The sequence below is a fragment of the Hermetia illucens genome, chromosome 3 (genome assembly GCF_905115235.1).
Source record: "Hermetia illucens chromosome 3, iHerIll2.2.curated.20191125, whole genome shotgun sequence".
NCBI lineage: Eukaryota > Metazoa > Arthropoda > Insecta > Diptera > Stratiomyidae > Hermetia > Hermetia illucens.
Genome location: NC_051851.1, coordinates 92,910,639 through 92,937,600, shown reverse-complemented (window position 1 = coordinate 92,937,600; position 26,962 = coordinate 92,910,639). Strand labels below are relative to the sequence as shown.

At 42.0% G+C, this 26,962-nt stretch overlaps 1 protein-coding gene across 4 annotated transcripts in view; it reads right to left on the bottom strand.

Annotated features, from left to right (window-relative positions):
• The window catches only part of LOC119651335 (octopamine receptor beta-2R), a 410,560-nt gene extending 386,210 nt beyond the window's left edge, over window positions 1–24,350 (bottom strand). For 2 of the 4 annotated variants that reach the window (XM_038054883.1, XM_038054882.1), the window contains exon 1: window positions 23,588–24,350. The gene's annotated coding sequence lies outside the window, so the exon portion shown is untranslated. The remainder of the gene's footprint in view (window positions 1–23,587) is intronic. The other 2 variants (XM_038054881.1, XM_038054884.1) reach the window with 1 other exon arrangement.
• Window positions 24,351–26,962: the final 2,612 nt, after the last annotated feature.

Genomic DNA, 26,962 nt, shown 5'->3' with positions numbered 1-26,962 from the left:
TTATTTCAGATTCTGATACCGCCTCAAAACACTAGATTAAGGGCACGTGGAAAATCATGCCCGAGCCTTCCAAGCACAGAGACATCGTAGTATATGTCGACGCGACTTTGCAGTGCAGCCGCACTTACTTGCCGACAGGTCTGCATGCCAAGTTGACGACTTCTTTTTGGTGTTTGGAGTTGTTCTGTCCTCGTGATTGATTCGCCATAGTCACCCCTGATGGTCACTTTAGCCATTACCAAACTTACTGTCTATGGCAATACATTAAATAACCCAATAAATTGTCATCGAAAGCATATGTATATGCGAAATAAACAAAAAGACAGTATTAAAACAATTAACTCGTTACTCCCGAAACTTCTTTTTCTTTTTCTTCAGCCTTTGTCCCGTTCACAAGCGAAGTCAGCTCGTCGTGGTCGGTTTCGCCATTTTATTTTATCAAATGCCTGATCTAGATGTAATCGCGAGGCTTTTAAATCCCCATCCAGCGTACCAAACCACCGTTGTTTCGGTAGACCTTTTGGTCGTTTGCCATCGACTTCGATGTTCAGACCAATCTTGGAAAGTGAATTTTCGAAAGCGCGAATTACGTGATCATACCATCGAAAGCGCCTCTCTCGTAATTTTTCCACAATCGCTGCAACCACATATCGATCGCGGATATTCTCATTTCGGATGTGATCAGAATATGTCACGCCACTAGTCCAACGCAACATCTTCGTCTCGATTATCGCAAGACGCCGTTCATTGTGTTTGATAGTCGGTCAACACTCAGAAACATAGAGAGCGACAGGACGGACCACATTGTGGTAAATTTTAGATTTGAGACGTTCGTTGATACGTCAATCACAGAGACCACCAATTGTGGAACCCCACGTGATCCAGGTTGCACTATTGCGTGAAGCAATTTCATAACGCAGTTCTCCATTGGCCTACAGCGTTGACCCGAGGTATTTAAATGACTCAGTTCTAGACAGGTCACTGCCGCTGACAGTGATTGTGCCTGCTTTATTCGGATAGGTTGTAAAAAAATCATTTTTATTCAGATTCAGTCTGAGACCGTGTTGCATGAGGCGATTATTCTATTTTTGGACAAGTTGCCCGAGATCATTTTTGCTATTAGATATTAGGAAAACATCATCTGCATAAACTATCGTCCGAAAAATAGTAATAATAGTTGGTGCGACAATCCAATTGGGTTTGGACCTTGAAATATGTTAGAGCACTTCAATTAAGACCATAACGATACAAATCAGAACAACGGCACACTGTAGGAAACAATGTGCTCAGCATTACGGCCGCTGGTGATTTCTACCTTAATTTGACTTAGGTACTCATCCGCAGCTGGGTCGGCTGATATCCAGCATCAAGTCATGATAGCAATCCCTCCGTCACTAAGGAGATTTGAATCGCGAACTTTGACTGCAGCGTTCTCAACGCATCGCTTAAGATGAAAAAAAACTACTAGTGGTCTCCTATCCTCAAGAGGAACTTCGTTTCGTATCGCACAGTTAATGGAAATAAAAGGCTGACATGTATATGTAAGCTTTGCATAAAACACGGGCTATTAAGAACGGGAAGGTAGAACTGCTCTGCTCCGCGAAACCGAGCCGCCACCAACAAGCTGTTAGAGAAGATGAATACCGGTTGTTCGACGGGGACTAATAAATCACCTACGCAACCAGATCATGTTGACGCTGAAAGTAGCGCATGTAAATACACGGCACCGAAAGTGCGCCTCAACTAATCTGCTGGTTCCCCTGAGACATCACATTAATACAAAAGCAACTTAATCCAGTCGAACTGAAAGAGACGGGAGCAGAAGATATGTATATCTTCTCAAGTTACATGGCTCACGACCGAAGAAGGCCAACCTGTTAAGAGAGGCATCTGTTTGATTTTACAGGTGTAATACAGAAACCATCTTCTCCAAACCAATACTGCTACAGACACAAATACTGACAACCGCACAATAACTAGCTGAAGGGGCATAAATCGGCCATCAAGGCTATTAGAAAGCGGTCCAAGCTGGACTATTGTCAAAATATTGAAAGCAGGAGCAGCTAAAAAACTAAAGACCCTATTCCTTTCTAAAAAGTGGATAGCCTTCTGGGCGGAATCTTTGGGACTTGGATGACCCTACTGCTGCTGCTAGCTCAGACGCATTTCCTTGCCAACGTGGAGGACTCTGAGTCAGAGCCTTGTTTGGAGGGTATGCAGCCCCAGAGTGTGTCGATACACTCCATTCGATATACTTTAGCTGCCTTCCAATCTGACCCACGGCCAAGCGGTTGTTAAGGCTTTGTGCTCAGTGGCGACATCCGTCAAGTTAGTTAGGGATGCACCGCACAAGTTGGGCGGCAAGCTCAAAATCACCTTCTCTGGCTTTCCATTCTAAGAAACATAGAGGAGAACTAGCGGTCTGGCGGACTTGCCAGACAGGGCTCTGCTCTTGCTACAGTCTGCGTCTCGGTGGACTTTGAGACCAGTCTACTCGTACTATTTAGCACCGCTAACTACAAATGGCGAAGGCATACTATGTGCATCAGATCAAAGAGGATAACAAAATCAATCCACTAGAGTTTTAGTCGAAACGAGCTAGGTAGACTCTGCTTTCCTTATTCTTATCATAGTAGTCGTAGTGTTAGGATTTTGTAGCAACAAAACGACGCGTCTCACGGTGGCAAGGAGATTTGACTGGAAGTCGGATACCAGTCGACTCAGCTGTTAATGAGTACCTGAGTCGAATTAGCATAATAATCTCGGGAGAGCACAATGCTGGCCACATTGCTACGGTCTTGAGTGAAGTGCTCTAACATACGTCAAGGCCCTGATCCAATACCTACTACCGCAAATGACAACTTAAAAATCTCAGCAATTATTTTTTGAAACTCTTTTGAATGTCAAATGAGTAGACATTATATTTACATTATGTGAAGTAGATCCGCTCCTTCTAATCGGTCTCGTGGCAGCTTGCGCTCTCTCTCTCCCTCTGCCAGAAATTCACACGAAAAATAGGATTTGACCTATGGCGTATACATATTTTCTGTATCTCCTAAAATACTATATGTACATATGATACGTTCGTACTTCTTTTTAATAGACACAGATGTGGGCGGTATTTTGAAGAGTGCATTCGGTATAAGGCCTTCATCATTCTTGTCTCACTATAGTCTATCATTTTCGGACGCGTTACTCCGATACCTGGGTGCCCATTTTGAAAACTATGAACTGTTTTAGAAAGTAGTAATTCAGACCTTTCATCTGATATCCCACACAGCTAAGTTCACTTCTCAAAACTCAGCATAAGTTGAAATTCGGAACGCACATCAAAAAAGTTAGTAAAGTTATTGAAAACCAGCTTCAGAATCTGACCTGAGTACCAAGAATGTCAAATTGCATCCAATCCCTTTTGTGTGTACCCCGGAGAAATTTCAAGGTTCAAGACCTGCCTTTTTTCTGTGTACTTCCAACCTCATAAAAATCGCTTGAAATCTTAAATCGACTATGACTTGACCTGAGAATATTTGCAAATGAGCTTAGAATGTTATGGTGTCATGGTTATCCTGTGAACGTTTACAAAAATGCCAGGCCGAATTTGAACATAATTTTATTTGCAGCTTTGAAAGAGGCAAGTGTAGGCTTGGCTCAACATTTCCTTGACAATTTTTAAAAGCCGAGAATATGTTACCTGTAATAAAATTGTTATAGGTGATATTACTCGCTTTTATGTTTCCTTGGTATACAGCCCAGAAGGTGAAACGTCTTTCGAAAAGGTAAGACAGCTATAGTAGGAGTAATGATGTCAATTTACTTTATTGGAGTAGAAGTTCTTCTTAATCTTCCACTGGTGAGTTGAAAGATGTTGTCTAGGAAACCACGTAATGAAAGAATTTCATCGCTGTTTGTACACCACCATAATTCGCCATCTCCTTACTGAAAAGCCAATTTATACAAGAAATTAATTACGATGTAAGGCATCGAAAAAATTCCTGTAACAAATTTTCTGGATTTAGCGCAGTGTAATTGGATATTTCCAAGAATGAGAAAATGAGAAAAGATCCAGAAAGAATAAAAATTAATAGAAAGCAGTTGAAGTGATGTTATATAAGGAAACTACTTCTAAAACGTGCTGAAACTAAAGATGTTTTAGGATGAAAACTGACGTGGATTGAAGTACAAAGTTGAAAATTTCGGACCGTTCCCCCTTTCCTACAAGGTGAAATTGTGCTAGCCCCCAGTGTAGAAGGATAATTTTATTGAGCCTGGTTACTACGGGTGTTGAAAAGTCTCCACGGCAATACATGTACACATACTAAACTAGTCCTCTTGTTTTCTCAGTATACGGTAAAATCAGCACTCACTCCGCTGACATTGCCATCTTCATGTTAGTCCGTCTAAATATGCCAAGATTTATACTATTGTACTTCTGGCGTTAGCAGAAATCCATTTCCTGCACGCTGATGCTTTTTATCAACTGAAAATTGTTTTAAGTAAAATACTGCTTGCCAACAATGCTTTTAATATTATGAGCTCAACACTAAACGTAAATTGGAATTAGCTCGTTTCAAGTGTTTTTCCAATATTTCGACTTCCAGTAGTCGAAAATGGACCATGTACCCAAAATTTATAAATCTTCAAAATATGTTGTATGCAGAGGTATCCTTGTGTATTTTTTTTCGATTTTGCGTCTTGGTACGTTCTAAGAACGACCCCTTCATTTAAGTCATTACTTTACAATAAAACCTGCTTCTACCTTTAATTTGATGCTCGACAAGGCCACATTCAGTTAAAAATAAATGTTACACCCCCTTTTGCCCATATAGGCACCCCTCACTCATGACAACGTCGAATAAAGTTGTTGCCTGCGTATAGGGTCACAATTTAAACCTTTCCGCCAAAGACAAACGGATGAACCTGTGAGGGGTTGACAGATGTCGTATCACATCACAAATAGAGACACACTTGATGTCTAAATATTTGATGCGTGTTATTTCTTCGCCGATTATTCATGGGCAAATGTTTGCTTCATCTCTGGTACATAAGGAAAAATGGGTAGGAGAAGGATAACCAGAAGGCAAAATAACAAGAGGCCAGTACCGTCAACATCCCCCACCTCGGTGGCGGACAACTTGGTGGAATTTGGAGAAGACGGTGTTCAAACAAGTCTCGGCTCTACTATCAGTAACAAAAGCGAAGAATGATGGGCTGAAAGGAATTCACTGGCCGACGAAGGCAATTTCAATACCTAGGGAAATAAATCCGCAATGCCAAGCAAGACAAAGCTCAGGAAAGCTCAACCAATTCTAAAGGTGAAGTAATCTTTAAAAGTATAATTCGGTCAGGACTCCTAGAAAGTACCCTTCATGCGGCTTGAAGCAAAAGTAGGTGACCTGTCCGAGATTATCAAGGATAGGCACAACTTTCATTAATCCATTAAAATAAGACAAGAGCACACAATACGTAACAAAACTAAACAAGAAATGCCAAGAAAAAGACGAAACTTCTAGGAAATCAACATGCCCTTAAAAAGAAAAAGGCAATCTGACCGTTCAAAAAAAAATGATACCGCTCGCCATGTAAAAGGAAACACAAACCACAAGTTCTCACCAAATTTTGTGGCAATTGGTTCAGCTGGTTCACACGGAGAGACAGACAAACAGACGAACAAATAGAGAGACAGAAATTGAATCGACTTTAATAAAGTTTTCTTTCACACAAAACCTCCAAAATAGAACTTAAAGTTAAGATAGTGGAAAGCAAGTGTGAACGTCCGCTAGTGAAGCGGAACAAAGTTGAATGAAGACAGTGATTGAACCAAGGTACGTGAAAAAATGGGAATAAGAAAGCAAAGGTGCCACCTCTACCAATGGTAATCTGTCATAGGTGGTGGTAATAGAAACCCGACTTGTAATACCTAGAGAAATATCAGGAGAAATATGGACTGAAAAAAAACCCAGGCTATGAAAAACTAAAGGCTTTCGTAATGAAGTTAGTAACTCGCGTGGAAGGAATGACGTGGCAAGTTCCCAAAAACAGGAGATCTTCTTCTTGATCAGGAGATATTCAGTGCAAACTTCGAGTTAGATGGGTTATTTGCTGGCTGAGAAGAAAGATTGCACGAAGGATATACTAGCCAAAGAAATTGTGACAGCTGAGTGGTTAGAGCGCAAGGCTGACGTACGGGTTCCGGTTCAAATCTTACTGATGATACTGGTATTTGAATCGTGATTTGCGTCGGACACTAGCTGAGTGGTTAGAGCACTAGGCTGTCATACGGAAGGTCGCGGTTCAAATCTCACTGGTGGCAGTGGAATTTGCATCGTGATTTGACGTCGGATACCAGTCGACTCAGCTGTGAATGAGTACCTGAGTCAAATCAGGGTAATAATCTCGGGCGAGCGCAATGCTGACCACATTGCCTCCTAGTGTACCGTTACGGTCTTGAATGAAGTGCTCTAACACACTTCAAGACCCTGATCCAATATGGATTGTTGCGCCAACGATTATTATTATTATTACTAGCTGACTCAGCTGTGAATGAGTACCTGAGTCAAATCAGGGTAACAACATCGGACGTGCACAATGCTTGCCTCCTGCAGGCTAACCTGAAGTGAATAAAGTGCTCTAACACACTTCAAGGCCCTGATCCAATTGGATTGTTGCACCAACGGTTATAATTATAAAGAAATTGATGAAATCGGGGAGGGGCAGGGGTTTGATTTTGGAAGGGAGATCTGGCTCAGTTGTAGATCTGACTTTTGTTGCTTATGCCAGCCAGGAAATCACTTTCGAATTATAAATTGAATCACATGGCAGTGCACGGTCAAAGCGAAAAGAACGTCAGGTTGGTTGGCAAAAGCAATGAATCAGTAAACTTTCATGGAGGTGTAGTTACAGTCAAATAGACGAAAATAAAGCTCCGTTCTAAAGAACTGGACCAAGTACTGAATAAAGCCGCTAAGCTAGCTGAAATTTAGGCCAGACATTTTAGCTGAATTGGCCGAAACTTTTGTCCCAGAGAATATTCCCTCCAGGCTGGCCATTTTTGTACAGACTCATATATTTTCTTTACATTATGACAAGAATGTTGGAAAGGGCAGCAATAGATTGCTCTCAGTTGTTAAGAGCCTTAGCCTTAGCCGTAATACGAGCAGATATTTAATGATAATGGCCTTGGACGTGAAGAATTCATTCAATTCGACCAGTTGAAGAAATATTTTTCTAGCATATCTTGCTCTGGGCTTCATGCCTACCTTATGACCGAAGGTTTAAATAGTCATCATACGATACCAGGATAGAAGATAGTTATTTAAAGCCCAGGAACTTTTGGCAGACCAGTCTAACATCATTCCCGTTGAAAAGTCGAGTATAATTGTTGGGTGCCACATTCGAGAGAAGGCGCATACACTAAATGAAGACGATCATACTTACCAGCATGGAAACTCATGTCGGTCTGCTCTTCATTCCCTGATTTCAAAGGCGTGCACGGAATGAGGCTGTTTGTAGACATTGAAGCGGCCGTTGATTTCAAAAACCGCCCTGCCTATGGGCGCATCACACAACAGATCTTTATTGCTTATGTGCTCCAGTTGCCGCCGGTAGCATTATATACACTAACGGAAACCCTGCGTTATATAAACCAATCTTACAGCCTTACACGAGAGTCTCTAGTGACGATTGTTCCCACCTATCCTGCTAGTGTTGCCGATGGCTACTTGCGTGAATGGTGGGTAAAAGGCGCAACGCACATAAACTAAGTGCTGCTTTCCACAGACTGGCATACCAAGTCTTTTGAACATTTCTAACCCCTCAACAAAAAACACAGACAAACGGACAGAGCGAAAAACGATTTACTAACCTTTTATTTAACACAAAACCTTAAGGATGGAAAATTGGATGTATGTATGTGTAGTGAACAGTTTAAAGTTGCATGTATTGCTGACGACATGGTCTAAGTGCGAACTACTGCAAATCAGTCAGCGTAAGATTGTATATAGTTCTAATATTAGTAATTGCGCCTAACAGACCATCTCTCGATAGGTATTTGCTTCTTTTATTCCGTCTTGTTTGAGTTTCCGATTTTTCAACGTTAAATCAACAATACCTTAAAATAAAGCAAAATTCAAATATGATATTCTATGTCTCCTACTAAGATTTAAATCAAATCAAGGCAAAAGTGACAGGAAATAATGCTATGACAACGTCAGGGCATACAGGATCTCACTATATTGACAAAGAAGACAATGTAAGATAAAAATGTATAGAATACAAGTTGAACGTAACAGTGTAGGCTGCATAATATAGCTCCGTAATAAAATGAAATCAGGAAAACCCACTCCAAACACAACGAATATAGCTTTCAATTTCATGCAATGGAGATATCAGTGTACAATAGCCGCCACACCCTCTAAGATCATCCAGAAGTACACAAGCGTGGTTGAAAAAAAGTTAACTGGGGACAGGAATATAGTCCAGCAAAAGTAAGAGAGAGAACTTTTGAAGTGATTGCAGTGAAAGTATGACTTTTAGTCAGATTCCTAACATGAAAAACTTCGAGGAAACAAAGTGTTCGAAAAAGACGTCATTGATGATTAGATGTTCAGAAATAGCTAACCAATCCTGTGAACTTAGACTGTGCTGTAATATTTTCAAATTTGGCAGAGAGTAAAAAATAAAATATGTTGATAATGTTCCTTATCAGCTTGCATTTTTATTTATAAGACTGACTAGGATGACCGCACAATGTGCAAGGCCAAATAAAAGCAGGACGATTACCCTCGAGACCATTCAACATCAACAAGGGTCTACGAAAAGGGGATGCCCTATCATGCGTCCTCTTTAACCTGGCCCTGGGAAAAGTGATTCGCGATGAAAATGTAAATGTGAGAGATACCATCCTCTTCAAGTCCACACAACTACTGGCCTATGCTGGCGATATTGACATTATGGGAAGAACCACCCAAGATGTATAGTCTACCTTCATCCAAATCGAGCAGGCGGCGCGAGATCATGGGCTGCACATTAACGAAGGGAAGACGACGAACATGGTGGCAACGTCAGCGGCAAAAACTAAAGAACGAACAACATCGAATCACACTGGTCAAATGAACACAATAAAGATAGAAGTCTACAACTTTGAGATTTCCCCTATCTAGGGTCGAAAATCACAACCGATAACAGTTATGGCGATGAAATCCGTACACGATTATTGGCAGCCAACTGAGTCTATTTCAGCTTACAAACTATTTCGCTCGAAACGTCTCACCATAGGGTCCAAGCTCTTACTTACCAATCCTCATGTATTCCTCGAAGACCTGGGCTCTTAGCAAAAAAAAATCCGAACTCTTGGCCGCGTTCGAGAGAAGAATCCTCCGAAGAATTGTTGTCCTGTAGTCTACATAACGACGAAATCCATAAGCAATACCAGACCGCCTGGTTGTGGATAAAATCCGGCTCAACAGGTTGCGGTGGGCGTGCCACCTAATGCGTAGGGATGAGGATGTTCCAGCACAAAAAGTCTATAAGGGCAATATCTATGGTAAAATAAGAAGACGAGGCAGACCCTGCCTGAGATGGAACGATGGCGTAGGTCAGGATATCTGGCGTCCTGACCAACGCCATTTAGGGATATTAAATTGGTTGACCTCGGTCCAAAACCAGGATGTCTGGAGCTCCTTATTAAGGCAAGCCTAGACCGGATACTGGTAGTTGCACCGTTGATGATGATGGTAATAAATAATAATAATCGTTGACGCAACAATCCATGTTGGATCAGGGCCTTGAAGTGTGTTAGAGCACTTCATTCAAGACCGTAACGGTACACTAGGAGGCAATGTGGTCAGCATTGTGCTCGCCCGAGATTATTGCCCTGATTTAACTCAGGTACTCATTCACAGCTGAGTCGACTGGTATCCGACGCCAAATCACGATACAAATTCCGCTGCCACCAGTGAGATTTGAACCGCGACCTTCCGTACGACAGCCTTGTGCTCTAACCACTCAGCTTTCCTGACACTATGATGATGGTAATAAAACATAGGTTTATTGAAATCGGTTCACTGTTTATCTCTCTACCCGTCTGTCTGCCTGTCTATCGGCTACTCCTATTGACACGAAATTCAGCGGAAAGGAGGGAACCGTGAATCTCTTCATATGCTTTGTGTCATATTGATTTTAACGAAAGTGAGTCCCCATACATGCAAACGGGGCTATAAAATTGTTTTTGCTGAATATACTCACATGGGCTATTAAACGAAATGTTTCGATCAGTGCACTTTTCAGAGCACACATTTGATTTGATGTGCGGGGGCTGAATTTCTTTCACAGACCTTTTCTCAGAAACTACTCAACCATAAAATCAGGAAAAAATTAGGAAACTGTCACTGTACAGTGTCTAGGCTTCAAAGTAGGCTCCATGCCGATACATGTTTAAATAGAGATAGTATCATATTACTATATTTTTTAGAAACTGGCTAGAAGCATTAAGTTCGAAGAGTAGTATAGGTCCCAGGACGAGACAGGGGCTGGTACACTCGATGGAGCATAATCTGGGAAACCCTGCTTAACTAACTCCAACATCTCCACTACCAGACTCTCTCTTCATCTCTGCATGGTAATCGCTGGGAGTTCTTTCTTAATGAAAAACTGCAGGCGGAGAAGGATGAAGGCGAGTGTCCTGCGCCTAAAACGGGATTAATTATAACAACTGGTCCTCCAGTTTGGGGGTTGGGTACGGCTGATAACCCTTTGTTGAAAACGGGAACGAAACCATGAAAAGACCTTGGGCTGAACAAATTTTACAACAACGAACCCAGTGATGGAAACTTGAAAACTATTTGCGCATGGAATGTGTGGGTCCTGTACAGTTCAAAAACTGCGCAGCGACTACTTGATACCCTGCCCCAATATAAAGCTAATTGGCATAAGGCGTTACGAGAGATGCGCTGGATATGGATCAGTTTTCTGGCGAAGATTAACCGCACCATATATTAAAGCGGCCATGGAGTACATCATATGCTCGTAGTATGTTTCCTTGCCAACAAAAACATTAAACCTATCAGACTACCTCCAAGAAAACTGCGATACTGGGTTGTGTACCCAGGGAAATTTACATTTAACACTTACGAAAAGCTCGAAGAAACTATTTTTGACCGCACGGTGGATTAGTCCCAAAACCAAATAAACCTCTGGACAATCCTCCGTCCTATAGGCATACGTTCCTTTTAAATGTCAACTGAAAATTCTTTGTACAGGCTTTTTAAAATAGACCTAAGCCTATCTGACAAATGAAGGGGGTCTCTCAGAGAAAATATGACTGCAAACAGAACAGTAAGGAAAGTAGCGGAGGCATCAAAATGAGATAGCCAACCTTACCCGATGGTAATTCACGATGTGAAGACTGCCCTTAATACTGCGATGAGTGGCAAAATAATTAAAGCTTTAGTCAATTCTTTAGTAAAATTTTGGCGTATGAGTTTCAAAATCTGGCAACCCGACAAGGTTAAATTCTATCGCCAATAAGATTTCATGCTGCCTTGCCTAGAGAACATCAAATGCATCAATCAAACACTTTGACTACGATAATGACATCGAATTGCTGGCCAAGTGGATTTAGATTTCGAGAAAGAGACAAGCAGAGTCGGATTGAAGATAAACACCAACAAAACTAACTTTCTCAGTCTGACTGCTAATCGCATCCTTTCTATCTGTATTAACAGGCAGAACATTGTCTGGGGTTTTCAATCTCTCTGGCTTGGTAGAGTTTCTGCCCACTGCAACGGTGACACTGTCTTTGATGTTATTAGACACACAACACACAACTCTGCGATAGTGAATTGGAATAACATCAAAATGTTATTCCAATCCACTATCCCAGAGTAGCCGGTGAGTAGGTCACCCCGAAACCACTGGCGCAGAACAGTAGAGGACTAGTATAACGTTGTCGGGAAGCTCTCCGAACACCTAAGATGCACTGTGACCCATTTAAAGGACAATGTCAACCATATACACATTTGATGAAATTGGATGCTCCCAATAAATAAGCAGACGTGGAAGATATGCGGCATACTCTTATCGCTTCAGGCATGGTTCACTGCCCGACATGTGAAATGATTGCGGAGAATGTAAAGCGTGTTGCTTTCGAATGTCCGAGATATGCCGCGGCAGGTTGGAGGAGGAAAGTGGTGCTGTGCTTCAAAAATAATTTGGGAGACATTGGAAGTTTGTAAAGGTGATAGACAGTGTTCTGAGGAAAGAAAAGTTCTAAGAACTATAATGAATATCAAAATGATCCACAATTGATAACTGATCCTGCCACGGAAAGTTATACCACAATGACAGTCCCGCTAGCTAGGTGAAGAAGAAGGATGATTTTAATGAGTATGAGTGCCTATAATCGTAGGTTTCGAACTTTTCAGCGTTTTGAAAGCTCGTCGCATCAAGTATGAAAGGTTTTGTGGATTTTTTATGTAAAAATATTTTAGTCTCATTTATAAGTAGCTAGTAGTGTATATGCGTTTAATATGATGTGATACTGACATTTCATTTCTTAGGGAGCAGTAATTTGTCGCAAAAGAGACAATTTTATCTAGTATATTTCGTTAATAACAGTAGGATTTCCACCAAATTTCCCAGTATATTGCTCCGTATTATCTTCAAACTTCAAAGGAGTTCGCAGTAAATTTACAAGCGGCAATAATATACCATAATTACCCTCTTTATGCAGATATTATGACGGAGAGTATTTTGAGAACTATGTGTCACGCACATGGACCGCTACAAATTTTTCCAGGTCTTTCAGTTGGATATTTTCTGAGAATAAGTTCTTTAAGTAATTGGCCTTTTCCTGAGTGGATGATGAGTGGATGATCTATCATAAAAGTATGCCATCAAAATCTATTTAGAGATTGTTTGTTGGATACGTTCTGTGAAAAAGACCTGTTGCACTGTATGGAGCATATATGTACTAAGTGAGCCCCTGGATTTAATAGCCCATTAGGCTAAACAAACAAATATAACTTCCCTTTATGGATTTGAGAAACTTGCTTTCATTTTCGACTAACAGAAAATCGTGGCACTCGCTGTATATGAAGGCTTTCACAGATTACTACTACTCCAACAAAGTTCGTGATAATCGATTTAACAGTTTTCAATTAAATTGGGTCTGACAGATAGGAAGACAGAGATTGAATCGACTTTAAATGTTTTGTTTCACAAGAATCCTTAAACAGAGCAAAAACCCAAGAAAGTTAGATCGGCGCAATTGAATTTACGTGCTACTTGTAGAGAACACATTTGCTGTTTTTTTTTCAAACGTTCAAGATAAATTGCTAATTATTAAACAGTTTCCTGCCACGAAAAGCCAAAAATACCATTTACCAAGCTGAATATTTTGCGGTAGTCTATTGATCACATATGTTGCATTAGAATAAGTAGAAATTTGTCAATCATTTTTCGCAAGTCTCCAATGGCGATGATCAATTTTGGGAGCATTATTTTGGAGTAATTTGCTGACAATGCTATTTAATTTTGTGTAAAATTATATCTTTTAGGATGTTATGCTTAAGGGCATCACCTGGTCATGCATATGTAAACGTGATTCGTTCACAGAATAGTTCGCAATATAACATTATGCTCTGCGAAGCTTGGTATGATAGCCACAGATAGCATTTATTGCATGTTAGTTAGTTAATAGTTAGTGTCCCATGTTTCACATCTGCCTGGTGGCAGGAACTCAATTTGCACTATTCGATTACCCGAACCTTTCCAACGTCACCTTTCAAAGCTGACTCAACAGCGAATGATTTGATGCAAAAGTCGCATATGGCTCTATTATTGTCGGGCCAGAACCTTGGTGAGCTAATCTGTTAGGCGCCTCGTTGCTAGCAATGATCGAGTGCCTCGGCATCCACAGAAATATAATTTAGTTTAGTTTGTCAATGCCAAGCCGCCAGGGAATTTCCGAAGTAACAGAGCCGACGGTGCGAAAACCTAAGTTCTCCAAAGTTCGTCTACGTTAGTGTTAACGGCAACTAATGAACGTCATCCTTACTACTATGCCGTTCTCACCAGCTTTGTGCGGAACTCACAATCATACGTCAACGTATTTCAGGATTCATTGATACTGAAGCCACCGTAAGCTGTTTGGCCTGGGATTTTGCTCGAAAAATCACTAACAACGGTCGGTACAAGTGGGAGAGATTACGCATTGACCTCAAGATAACCAATGGGACTAGCTACTCGCTGAGTGTCAGTTGACAGCACACATACACATTCTTCGAAATTTTTAATGGGGAAAGGTAACTACGCATGTTCGACCGTCGGCGGTAAATGCATGAGAAAAACTCCGCATTGATGTTGATGTCGTATATGTAATGCAGTGCATTGGTATGTGCTCACGTGGTTGCAAGTACCAACATTTCCAGCATGTGGCATTGCGCAGCTGCTTATGGCTTGTTATGTGAGATGAGGAAACACACAAGAAAACCATCTAAGGGCCATCGACACACTGACACACCAATACGATGGCCACATGGGTCACGGCTAAATAGCTACCTCGTCCTTACCTCAAAGATACACAATAACATTGCGTGCCCTTTGCCACTGGATTTGCTCCTCCTGTATACAGTTTCTTGGTCTGCATTTATTAAACTCATGATGGTGGAAGCCCCATAGGCTTACCTAATCGTAGTTATCTAGCACCAATTCACAGATTTTATGTTAGTGTCTCTCAATGTAATGAATCGAGATGAATTCCTAAATATGCACTAGCTGGATTTCAAACTTGTCGATAATTATTGCTGCTAGATCCTGCGCCTTCTGTGTCCTCCAGGAAACATAGCAAGTTGTCCAGTACCAGGAGCCCCTAAAACATTCTGGCTCCAAACACCTCGATCCGACCAATCTAAGAATCTAATTGATTTACACCGGATCGATTATATGCTGTCTTATCACATCACAAATAACTGCGAACGAAGAATAATTGAAAATGCCATCGATATGTGTATTCATCACAAGACGAGTAACCTTCAATGTTGGATTAGAATTGAAAAAATGTAAAAGAACCCGCTTGCAATTATTCGCAAATCAGGACAATTATTATGTAGATTTAAGTAATTCAACTAAGGGTATAATAAGGGAAGTTTAAAGGTTTTCTTATCTCACAACAATTAAAACTCCCACAAAAACAGAAGATGGATCAGAAGCCTAAGAACATGTTAATTTTAAAAAGAAAATAACAGTCATAATTTCTTTGTTGACCCACTGGCCCAGTGTGAGATGAGTGTACTGTCCTTCAAACAACATCCCCGCGTGCCATAGAATTACCTATAAAGAGCATAGCTCCTGAGTAGTTGAAATACATTTTCAACAACCAGAGGCCGTGTGCAGACGTGGTATATGCGCCATAGTCGAAATAAATGTCTCTAATAACCATATAATTTTATGGAGCTAAAGACTACCGTAAATGTAGTGAATAGGAGCTTCCCACCATATGATACCCGACCCAATACACCTGATGTTAAAGAAAAATTCAACATTTGGGAGGAAGGCCTTTCAAAGAAAGGAGTTAATGTTACATTTGTCAATTCCAATGGCGTTGCTATAATGAAGATGGTGGACCCAGCACACACCTGTATTGAAACCATTTATTAATGACTACGGATTAGAATGTAGCAGACATTGACGATGCCTTACAATATTCGAGTAAAAAGAGCGGGTACTTTCCACGTATATTGACGCGTAATAACCCCGACTTGATGTCACTGTTAAGGCACCTGGGCTACCAGATTTTGGTCAAAACAACGAACATACATGATATTGACGCATTGAATAACTTCAAGTTTGGTACTATCGTCGGCGGAAACACGGAATGCACATACAGAAATTTGTCTTCACATCCAATACTCCTATCGAGGACTTGGCTATGATTGATCAAAATTCAACCCCGCTAAGCTATTTATATAGCATGCCCGCCCCAAGCTCAGTTAATTGAGGGGGGTTTGAGGCAACGTATTTTGTACCATCCTCAGTAAAACTAAAATAATGTATTGAGATAAGGAAAAGAGAGAAAAAAAAGTATAGTTGGAGTTATTCCACTATGCTAAATCCTACCCGATCTCTTTTAGTGATAGGTCCCATGGTAGGCCAACCCAGTAAATGCATCCAATGTCGTTAAAAACAAAATGATCGTGTTGAGTCATAAGCCTCGGAAAAATGCTAGGCCGTTCACTTAAGTGCACAAGCTCCGATCCTGTCAAGAAATGACCAAAGGTTCTTGACGCAGGCACTGCGTCATGACGTAAGTAAATTAGTCCGAGCAAATCCAATACATGTCTGCACACTAAATATTGGCACCCTCACTGGAAAGATCGAGGAACTCGCAAGAGCCCATCTGAAAAGGCGCATTGATATCTGCGCTTTATAAGAAACCCGATGGTCTGATACGAACAACACGGTGTTAGCATTGAGGAGTCCCGTGATGCCATTAGAGAAATCGAACGATTTGATAATCAGCTGATTGCATTATTCATTTCTTCACCGCATACGCACCAGAAACAGGTTGATTTGATGACGAGAAGGATGCCTTCTGGCAACTTCTCAATACAAACACCTGTAATGTGCCCGCTGATGACTATATATGACTTTAATGGTCATGTGGATGAAAAGCAGACAACAACAGGTGCCATGGGGGAAAAGGTTTCGAGTGCGCAATGAGAACGCCCTTCACCTTGTAATTATGAATATATGATTCATCAAACGATTGTTTCATCTTCGTACATTTTACAGTGGGAACAATGAAATGCGAATCGACTATATTCTCATAAGACACCAAGATTTTACCACCGTCACTGACTACGAGATTACCAACCACAAAGGGTGAAACCAGATTAAAGGCACGATTCAGAAAGCAACCTATGCAACCCTCAGCGTCACCAAGCCAGGTAAGCGATTCATCAACCGAGATACTTGACTTTGAACTGACGATATTGAAATAAAGGTCCATGAAAAGAAACGTCTCTACCATAAGTCTCTGAGTGATAAAACGCTGACCAATTGGCAGATTTACAAGAACGCTAACGGGAAAGCAAAGAGAACGACCGCTGCCACTCGAGTCATCCGTTAAAAAGGTCTTGACGATAAACTGAACACGCGGTATGTTATGAGAGATCTGTATCGACTTGCCAAAAGCCGACACTAACGCACACAGGATATCAACACTTCTGTTCCGTTAATGAGAAAGACGGTACGTTGCTTACCGACCGTTGGGCCGCGAGGGACAGATGACGAGAATATTTCGAGCAGATTTCAACGGAAGAATTGGCTCATCCTCCACTTCCGCAACCATTGCCAATGTACATTTGAAGTAATTCCACCATATTATGACGAGTTTTGAACGCATTCTTCAAACCGTATTCGCGAAATCATTGAAATAACCGTGAATCAAGCTGGATTTCCCAAGACCCGCGGAACTACTGACGCAATACATACTGCGCGGTAACTCATGGAGGAATACCGTGAAAAATATTGCCCTCTTTATATTACATTTTTGCATCTGGAGCATGCATTTGACTGAGTCCCCTGTACTCATCTGGTACGCTCTACGAGAACACTTAGTGCCAGTAGATCTCGTGCGCTGGGTTCAATTGCTCTACCACGACTCGAAAAGTAAAGTTCGAAATGTTGCGAGTGTATCAAAACCGCTTGGTCTCTCTGCCGGTTTTCATTAAGGAAACGCCGTCTCACCGCTCCTACTTGTTGTTGTTATAGACACTGTCATACGAAACATTTAATGTTCAGCGCCCTATACACTGCTTTATGGAGATAATGATCTCGAGCATCTTGTTCGAAAATGGAATGGTCGCCTCACGCCATACCTTGCGACATTGAATCTGAATACAACTGAATTTGTGATGACCGATCTTCATCAAACAGGCACTTCACTGTCAATGACAGTGACCTGCCTAAAACGATTTAAATAGTCAAAGCTATCAGCTGGAGAACTACGTTATGAAATTGTATCAACGAACGTCTCCCTGTATGATTCCGAGTGTTGGCTGACTATAAAAGACTGTGAACGGCGTCTTACGATAATGGAGAAGAAGATGTTGAACCAAATGTTGCGTTGGACTAGTAGCGTGACAGGCTTTGAATACATCCGAAATTAGGATATCCGCGATCAATATGTGACCGCACCGACCATGGACAAATTACGAGAATCTTGGGTGTATACTGCCATGTAATTCGAATAAGGAGAATTCGCTTGCGAAAATGTCGAAACCGATGGTAAGCGGCAGCAACAACGGTGGTTTGATACACTGGATGGTGATTAGACATGATTGACGAAAACTGCATCGATTTGAAAGATGTTTTTTTCAGTGATTATGTTCATTTCGACTTACACGGGAATGCCAATAGACAAAACTTTCAGTACTACGCTATTTAAAACGCATGATACATTTCTACATTCTCCTGGCATCACCATGCAGTGTTCGGTGTCGGTCAAGGTGAACATCGAGCCAAAGCGCCTCGAAGAGGGCAGTTTGAACGTCACCGTTGACGGTAGTCGCTACCGAGACATGCATCTTCTTCTTTTTCTTCAGCCTTTATCCTGTTCAAAAGCGGCTCGTCGTGATCGGTTCCGCCATTTTATTTTATCAAATGCTTGAGCGGGATGCAATCTCGGGGCTTTTAAATCCCCATCCAGCGTGTCAAGCCACCGTTGTTTCGGCTGGCCTTTTGGTTGCTTACCTTCAACTTCGATGTTCAGACCAATATGGGCGCTAAGTTAATTCTCGTTAGCGCGAATTACGTAACCATACCATCGAAGACGCCTCTCTCGCAATTTTTCCATGATCGGTGCAACCCCATATCGATCGTGGATATCCTCATTCCGGATGTGATCAAAATGTGTCACGCGACTAGTCGAACACAACATCTTCGTCTCCATTACTGCAAGACGCCGTTCATTGTCTTTTATGGTTGGCCAACACTCAGAGCCATAGAGGGCGCCAGGATGGACGATATTGCAGTAAATTTTACATTTCAGGCGTTCGTTGATACTTCGATCACAAAGAGCACCAGTTGTGGAGCGTGACTTTAACCAGGTTGCGTTAATGCGTGAAGTAATACCATAACGTAGTTCTCCATTGGCTGATAGCATTGACCCAAGATATTTAAATGGCTCAGTTCTGGGCAAGTCACTACCTAGACATGCATATTGCTATCTAAAATTTAAACCAGTTGAAAGAGCAGTTTCCTAATCAGTTAATTTCCAAAAACACGACCATCCTTTGACCGCCACGCAATCCAAATTTTACTCCGATAGATTTTTTCTTGGTCATCAAAATTGTAGAGTGTATTTAAACAGGCCATGAGACGACCGAGGCCCTGCAATCTGGAATCAAAAGTGGACAACACAAAATCATGTAATTTACTGGGTACGTGGCATTATCAACTTACATTGCAATGAGATGTCAGCATTCCTACATAAAATGCAAATTATAGACAAGCTGATTGATAAACCGGCAGGCAGCTAAGCAGTTTTAGCGCAACCGTCCTTTATATAAAATGTTTAAAAAGATATTCAAATTGAAAGTTTGGTGGCATAAGCTCCAATAGGGGCAGACAGTATCCAACCATCACCCTACTGTGGAGTTTGCTGAATAGAGCTTAGGCCAGCAATAGCAGCTTTGAGACGCTAGACTAGCAAGAAACCAACAACTTTCCCTGGCGGTAATGCTTACGATACTCCACGATACCCGAAAAAAAGGAAAAATCTCTTGAAGACCTGCTCTCCATTTCAGTTCACAGCGCGGTCACCCAGTAAGATGAGTACAGCAGCTCTCGCCATGAGAAGAACGTAATGCATGTTTCCTCTAGAAAACGGGAGAAAAAGGCTCGCCGGAAGCAAACCTCAGTCACAAAGGAGACAAAATCTGTGGTGTTGGATCAGTTGAGGAAGCGAGGATCTTCTTCGATGATTTTGTTTTACACAAAACCTTAAAAAGGGATAATAAAAAACCCGAATAATTTTCACCTCAGATCCGTATAATTTTCACTGCGGGCTCCGTTTCTAAGGTTTTGTGTAAAAGAAAAACCTTATTAAAATCGGTTTGCTGCCTGTCTGTCTTTCCGTCTATTTGTCTGTCTGTCTGTCCGTCACACTCATTTTTCTCGGAGACGGTTACAGCGATTGACACCAAAGTTGGTAAAAAGGTGGGAACTGTGAACGCTCACACATACAGTGACTTATATCCTTTTACGTTGAATTTAAGGGGGGTAAACATACATGCAAATGGGGGTGTACATTTATTTCACCAAATATAGTAATGTGGGGCATCAAATGTAGGCTATAGCATAGAGCATGCTCCTACCTTGGTTGAAATTGCACTATTACTAATTAACTTATAAGAGGTTAAAGTTGTTGCTTGTTGACTATGAATGTCAATATCACCCGAAAGCGGGTACTCTCACATAATATACGCATATATTTCGTGCTACGTACTAATGTGGCAAATGTACACTCAAATGTCTTTATATAAGAAGCACATAAACCTTGTTTTGCTTTTCATTTCGGTTCAGAATTTTCTTTCTACGACCACCATCCATATTAAGATTTGAAAGCTCCAGTTTCCAGGTGTCTAATCAAAGAAGAAGGTAATCGACTACCTAGAAAGCCCGGAAACAGATGGGAGAACTCAGTTGATAACGTTAGTTACACGCTGCTCGATTCTGGAAACAATAGAAGAGAGACGAAGACTTCAGGAGGCCAATGGCAAACAATGAGAGGAACAATGGGTCAACCACATTAAATGAATCGGAATCTCCAGGAAATTCAAAAGTATTTTGATCTTAAATATCAAAAATATGTGCAGGATGCAAAATCAAGACTACTCAGGAGAATGTTCATATTGACGGCATCTCGAAGTACCGACGGTTGAAAAAGTAGCAGGGGTTGTGGACAAGTAAAAACTATGCAATTTCCAATAAGCTGGCGACGGCGTCAGAATATTAACAGATTGTCTGGGTGAATACCAGGATGAGAACCCCATAAACGATGTTGCTTTTATTCGGTGTGAATAAGAGTTATCATCGATCTGAAAAAATACCAGCTATTTTGACTAGAAATCAGAACGTTCCTTAGGATCTCATTCATTTCGTTTGATGCTGCTAACACCATATATAGTCAGTTGACTTACTTTGTTAACCATGAGCAAAGTCACGACAAATGGCTATGTCCAATGGCTGCTCGCACAGTGACACTTAGTATTGCCCTTCCACTATTGAGCAGAAAAAAACCTGCAACAAGGATGAATTCAACATCCTATATGGCCAATCTTGGGCTTTTATGGAAATATACATCTCACAGAATAAGAAGAACCCTCAAAATGGTATTTCCACCAAATGCCACAGAGTAAATTCAAGGCTACCCGCGCAACAGACAGACATCCGTATAAAAAATTGATGCTACGAAGATCCAACCAATTCCACGATATTCTGGGAGACACCAAGTTAAACTCCTCACAATTCCCCATTGAAGTGGTTCATAAAAGTATATTTCATATGTCAGGGCGGACTTTTGTTCATTTCGCTGACCCGAATAACTACCGAAATCCCATTTCAGGCGAGCCGTTTCCAATAGGAAACAATCGAATAAAGCCTCCTGAAAACCTCTAGATTATCCTATACAGTTGCGTCTGAATGGACCCTTACAAACGTTTCTTCGCTTCGAATCCAACTGAATAAATTCATCTCATGGCTGGAAACCCTCTAAAAAGACACATCCAGCCTGAAAGCTCTCCAACTTTTGAATTGCATATAAATAGCTGGCAGTGGTTCTTTGATCCGTTCTAATTTTTCAAAAGACACACAGTTACATACATTTTTATTTATAAATGTGATTCCAAGCCATTGAGACGTGAAAAAATGCTTTCGCTCATATGAAAAGATTCCTGCCTCCTTCCATTATGTTTTTCGCTTGAATTTTTCAATAGGCCTCCTCCGTCGGTTTCGGCTTACACACTCTGCCTGATCCGAAATACTAAGCAGCCCGGCCACATTCCGAAGGAATCAGAGGTTGGGGCCTTTAAAGCAATGGAGAACGATTGACTATATCAATTACATGTTTGATATCTGACACAGAACCATGCGTGTAGGAACTTGCCAACCTCCTCGGCTCGCAGGATGAGTTCCCGTTTACAAGTTCGTCCGCAGATAATCGGAGCAGGCGGTCGATGTAGCGTAGCCTCTAAAGTTGAAACCAAACATTGCAGTCGTCGTAGTTTATTCCGGGGGACAAGCTTGACTTTATTGCAGGACAACTGAAGGCAAACCAAAATAGTCGCCCTGTGGTAGCGGGGTGGGAGCAGGGCGTTTTCCAGCAGATATCCCCGCGCAGCAGACGTTTTCCGTCTACCGCCTTGCATGGTTCTAGTCTACTAGTTTTCTGCCCTAGCTCCGTCCTAGGCTCACGGCCTCGAGGACTCTTGGAGCTACTCGCATTCGAGAGCAAAATGCTAATGGCACTTTCGTCCTTGCCAAGTCCTTTTGCGAAATCGCTTACTTCAGTTGGAAAAATAGCACGGGCTGATAGTGAACGGAAAGATCTCACGAACTCGAGATATTTCTTATTCTAAATTAAAGTGATGGCCCCAGAACGGGAGTCGATAAGGCAGGCGGCCGTTCGACTCTGGGAGCCATTCGCCAGCAACGTACAGACAATTTCTCCGTGGCTTAGAGGTTGATTGGGAAAAATTATGCCTTCTAAGCACTCTGGCGACGACGGCGGCGATGAAAGCAACGACTCTGGCCATGTGATGAGTTGAGCGGAGTCGTTTTTGGAGGAGCAAGCGCTGACTTGGCCGTTTCTGGGGGCACCGAACGCGGGGCCCGCGTAAACAGCAATTGTCCACGATAATAACAAAAGTAATATCATTAATTAGCTCGACGACAAGCGGCTGCGGGCGGTAGAGCCCACTGCAAGGGCACGCTCAAATGATAGTTCAAAGCCATATTCATTAGCGGAACCAACAGCGCGGTGCAGTGTCATCTTGCAGTAATCCTTCCCGTGTGCAAATGCACACTCGAAGCTCGTTCGAATGCAAAATGGAATTGACCCGCTCCACCCGCGCCCCTGCACGCCGTGCACATATGCGAGTGCACCTACGGCTGGCGGAATGCAGTTATGCAATCCACTCATCGCCCAGCCACCCTCGCGTGGACCGCTTCGCAGCCTGAGCTGCACTAAGAGCCCAGGAGAGCCGTGACTCCAGCGCGACTACGGCTCCGTGCATCGCTTCTAATTAAGCCGTTCGTGTAATTAAGGCGATTATCGCCCCGGATAATCACAGGACCGTGTCAGCACTTCCAATTGCAAATAGTTACTCGCTAGTGCCCATTATTCGGGTGGCGATGCGAGCGATACCAGGGCATCAAGGAGAGGCGTTAGTGCGAGTGATACGGTCATTGGAGCTTAGCCGCGATGGGATCTGCAGCGGAATCGCCTCCAACTTCCGATGGAGCGTTATTGTCCCACCGCCAGACGCAACGAAAACAAACAGCAAAGATTAAGTATTGAAGTGCTTACGGAATCTGTGGAGCCGGGCGAACCTCGTTAATCCAACAGCGGAGGTGATAGATTGGGTCCCCGGGGCCAGGGCCGCTGCCCGCGGCTGGGCGCCCTCGCGGCCGCTTCCGCTTCCACTTGACCGCAACACACTGCACTATCCACGCTCGACACAATTTCCGCGACACTTCACGACCACCGCACGCACACGCGGAGTTCTCACCACCCTGCGAACAACTATTGCTCCGAACTTCACTGGCAGCAAGGATGCGGACGTTGCACTGACTCAAACAGCCGCGCTCCGGCAGGATGCACTTAACGGACCTGCTTATCACTCTTCACTGAGGTTACATAAATCCTCCGGACACTGAATGGGACCAACGGCACTCCAGTCGCACACTATCTGGGAGAAGTCAACGAGGAAGCGGGCGAGCGTTACTAGCCGCCAGACGGGAAGCAGGGATGCTGGCTACCATCTGGACCAAGACCAGGTGCAGGCGATTCGAACGGAAGGAGCTGCTCCAGTTTATGTCTCTTCTCGACGAAGTAGTCCAAGTTCAGTGGCGGCGGTGCTCCAACTGTGCTGGGTATCTGAGGTACGTGTCGCAGCGAGATCCCGACGGAAACTGGGAAAATCGCGTCAGTAAGTCTCGAGCCCGAGCTCAACTCACTCACGCTTCACGGGTTACTTCTGTAGTCGAGTCGGATCCGTTCTGGCGCTGCTTCTGGCTCGAATCGGGCCATATAGCACCCGCACAAAGTTCCGATTCCGAATCCGAGTCAGAACATCTACCGCCAAGTCTTCTTGGCCTGCCGCCGAGAGCTTGGGAGAACGAGCGCCTCGGCCAGCTGCCAGCGAAAGCTTTACATGACCGTTATAAATTTAAGGAAATTTAGCGCGCAATGTTGTTGTTGCCTTACGACTGCACGCTTACAGCGCGGCTGGAGAGATTGTACACAAACTCGGACGGGCGTTGTACCAATTGGGTTAGTAATAGTCGTGAAATGAGTGAGCTTGGGACGGCTCGTCGCCGGTGGGGGACTGGCAGTTGCTGCCATTTGGAGTGGAATATGCGAAGGGAGCAGGAAACATAGCAAAGTGCGTACACACGCAGCTCCGCAAGTTATCAATTTGGCTGCGTCTTATGAATTTGAACTAGTTTCATCTCAAGTGCAGATAAATGCTTCGCTTTTAGCATTTTTAAGATTTCAACTTAATTTGATCAGTCAATAGAGATGCACATCCACAACTAAAATAGATACAAAGCAGTCAGCATAAATATAAAATCTTTTCTGGTTCTCTGTAAACGACTCCCTGTAGCAGATGAAATAGTTTTGCATTGAAAATATATTTTTTTCCTACTGTAATTTTCTAGATTTGTTTACAGCTTCGTTTTGTGTTATATCTTCTGCTTTTACAGAACTAACTGAAACTGATGAAATCTTACGCACTAAAAACACAAATTCCTCCCAAATGTTTGCAATTTCTCATGATTTTAATGCTAGCTTAATTTAACTATAGTGCGGTGTAAGATTCTTTTACTATAAATACAGTAATAAAGTAAAAGTAAAGTATTAATCTTGGTTGATCAAATTTTGATCTTAAGGGGGTCATCCCGTGCGTCGGATCCGCGGAATCGAATTTATTTTACATCGATTGTATCTAGATATAGTGTAGAACATATGGGCAAATTGTTTTTTTGATATTCGGAGTCGTTTGGAAATTATAGTGTTAAACACGTGATAAGTCACATGCCAGATTTATATCGATCGCCGTAATAAAGCTCGTATTTATCGGTCCGAATGACTTCCCTAAAAAGGCAAGAATTGAAAAAACCTAAGGTTTATGGATTAGGTATAACAGATTAATGGCCAGTTACCGTTTTATGGGCAAAAATCACATTCTACAATTTAAGTGCCTTTTTCTCGAAACCGCATGTTGAATATCGGCTGCCAACATAGCCCAAAATCTATCCAACGAAATGCTTTGAAATTTTCAAGACTTATTCAGACCATATTTCTACGGTCCGCAAACTAGGATAATTGCGATTCATTTAGTAATTTTTTTTATTCATTGAAGAAGCCGTAAAAAACACCAAAATTCATATAAAAAATTTTAGAATTTTAGAGAAAAAAAGCGAAAAAAACAGCCTTCACTCGGGATGACCCCTTTAATGTAATGAGTATACAATAGTAATTTTAAACAAAAAGGGGCAAAAAGGGTAAATACAATAGGAAATTAACGACTGAGAAGTATGCTGACATTTGTAGAGAACGGACGTGTCTACAAATTAATATTATTAATAAAAAGAATTTAAAATTGAAATTAAATTAGCTTTTATCAATTATATAAAAAGACATTTATATTACTTTATTAATAATATATAATTTAAAACTTAATTGAAACTAATTTCCTTTTGTGTCCGAATAGCTGAGTGGTTAGGGCACAAGGCTATCGTACGGAAGGTCGCGGTTCAAATCTCACTGGTGGCAGTGGGATTTGTATCGTGATTTGACGTCGGATACCAGTCGACTCAGCTCTGAATGAGTACCTGAGTCAAATCAGGGTGATAACTAGGGCGAACGCAATGCGGATCACATTGTCTTGAATGAAGTGCTCTAACACACTTTAAGGCCCTGATCCAATATGGATCGTTGCGCCAACGATTATTATTATTATTATTTACTTTTGATTTGTTATCTACTCTTACTCTTCCTTTTCCCCAAAAAATTTTGAGAAAAATTCTTTCATTGGCTTGACGATGAGTGGTGGGCCAGCCCCCCACCCCCCCTCTCTCGAAGATCTGAAAAATCAAATGACATTATTGATTAAGAAAAGTGGAAAGCTTACGGAGCAGCTGATGGCTGGGGAGGCGGGGCCGCCGTCTCCAAAGGTAGCCAGGAAAAAAGTGAAGCTTTCTTCGACTACTTCTGCAGCCATGGAGGAGCTGGGCTGCCTTGATGAAGAACAAGTTTTCGGCAGCGAATCTGTCCGAGAGGACATAGAAAACAATAAAGCTGACGATACGAGAGACAGCGACAACGGTGGCGATGGAAATGTCCCAGAAGAGGGTGCTAACCAGGCAAGTTGTAGTAGTGAAGAGGGAAAACTTGGTGAGTTTTTGTTCTATGTTTCTAAAAAATTAAAAAAGAAAAACAAAATTGAAGAAAAAATGTTAACTAATGTAAAAAATAATGCAAGTATGATTGATAATTTAAACAAGTCGGGAAACCGGAAGCTTGACGCTTCAGGTATAAAAGGTTTTGTGTTTCCTTATGTGAGGAGCATAACGTAGTTCTCCATTGGCTTATAGCATTGACCCGAGATATTGAAATCGCTCAGTTCTGGGCAGGTTACTGCCATTGCCAGATCTGAGCGATTTAAATATCTTGAAG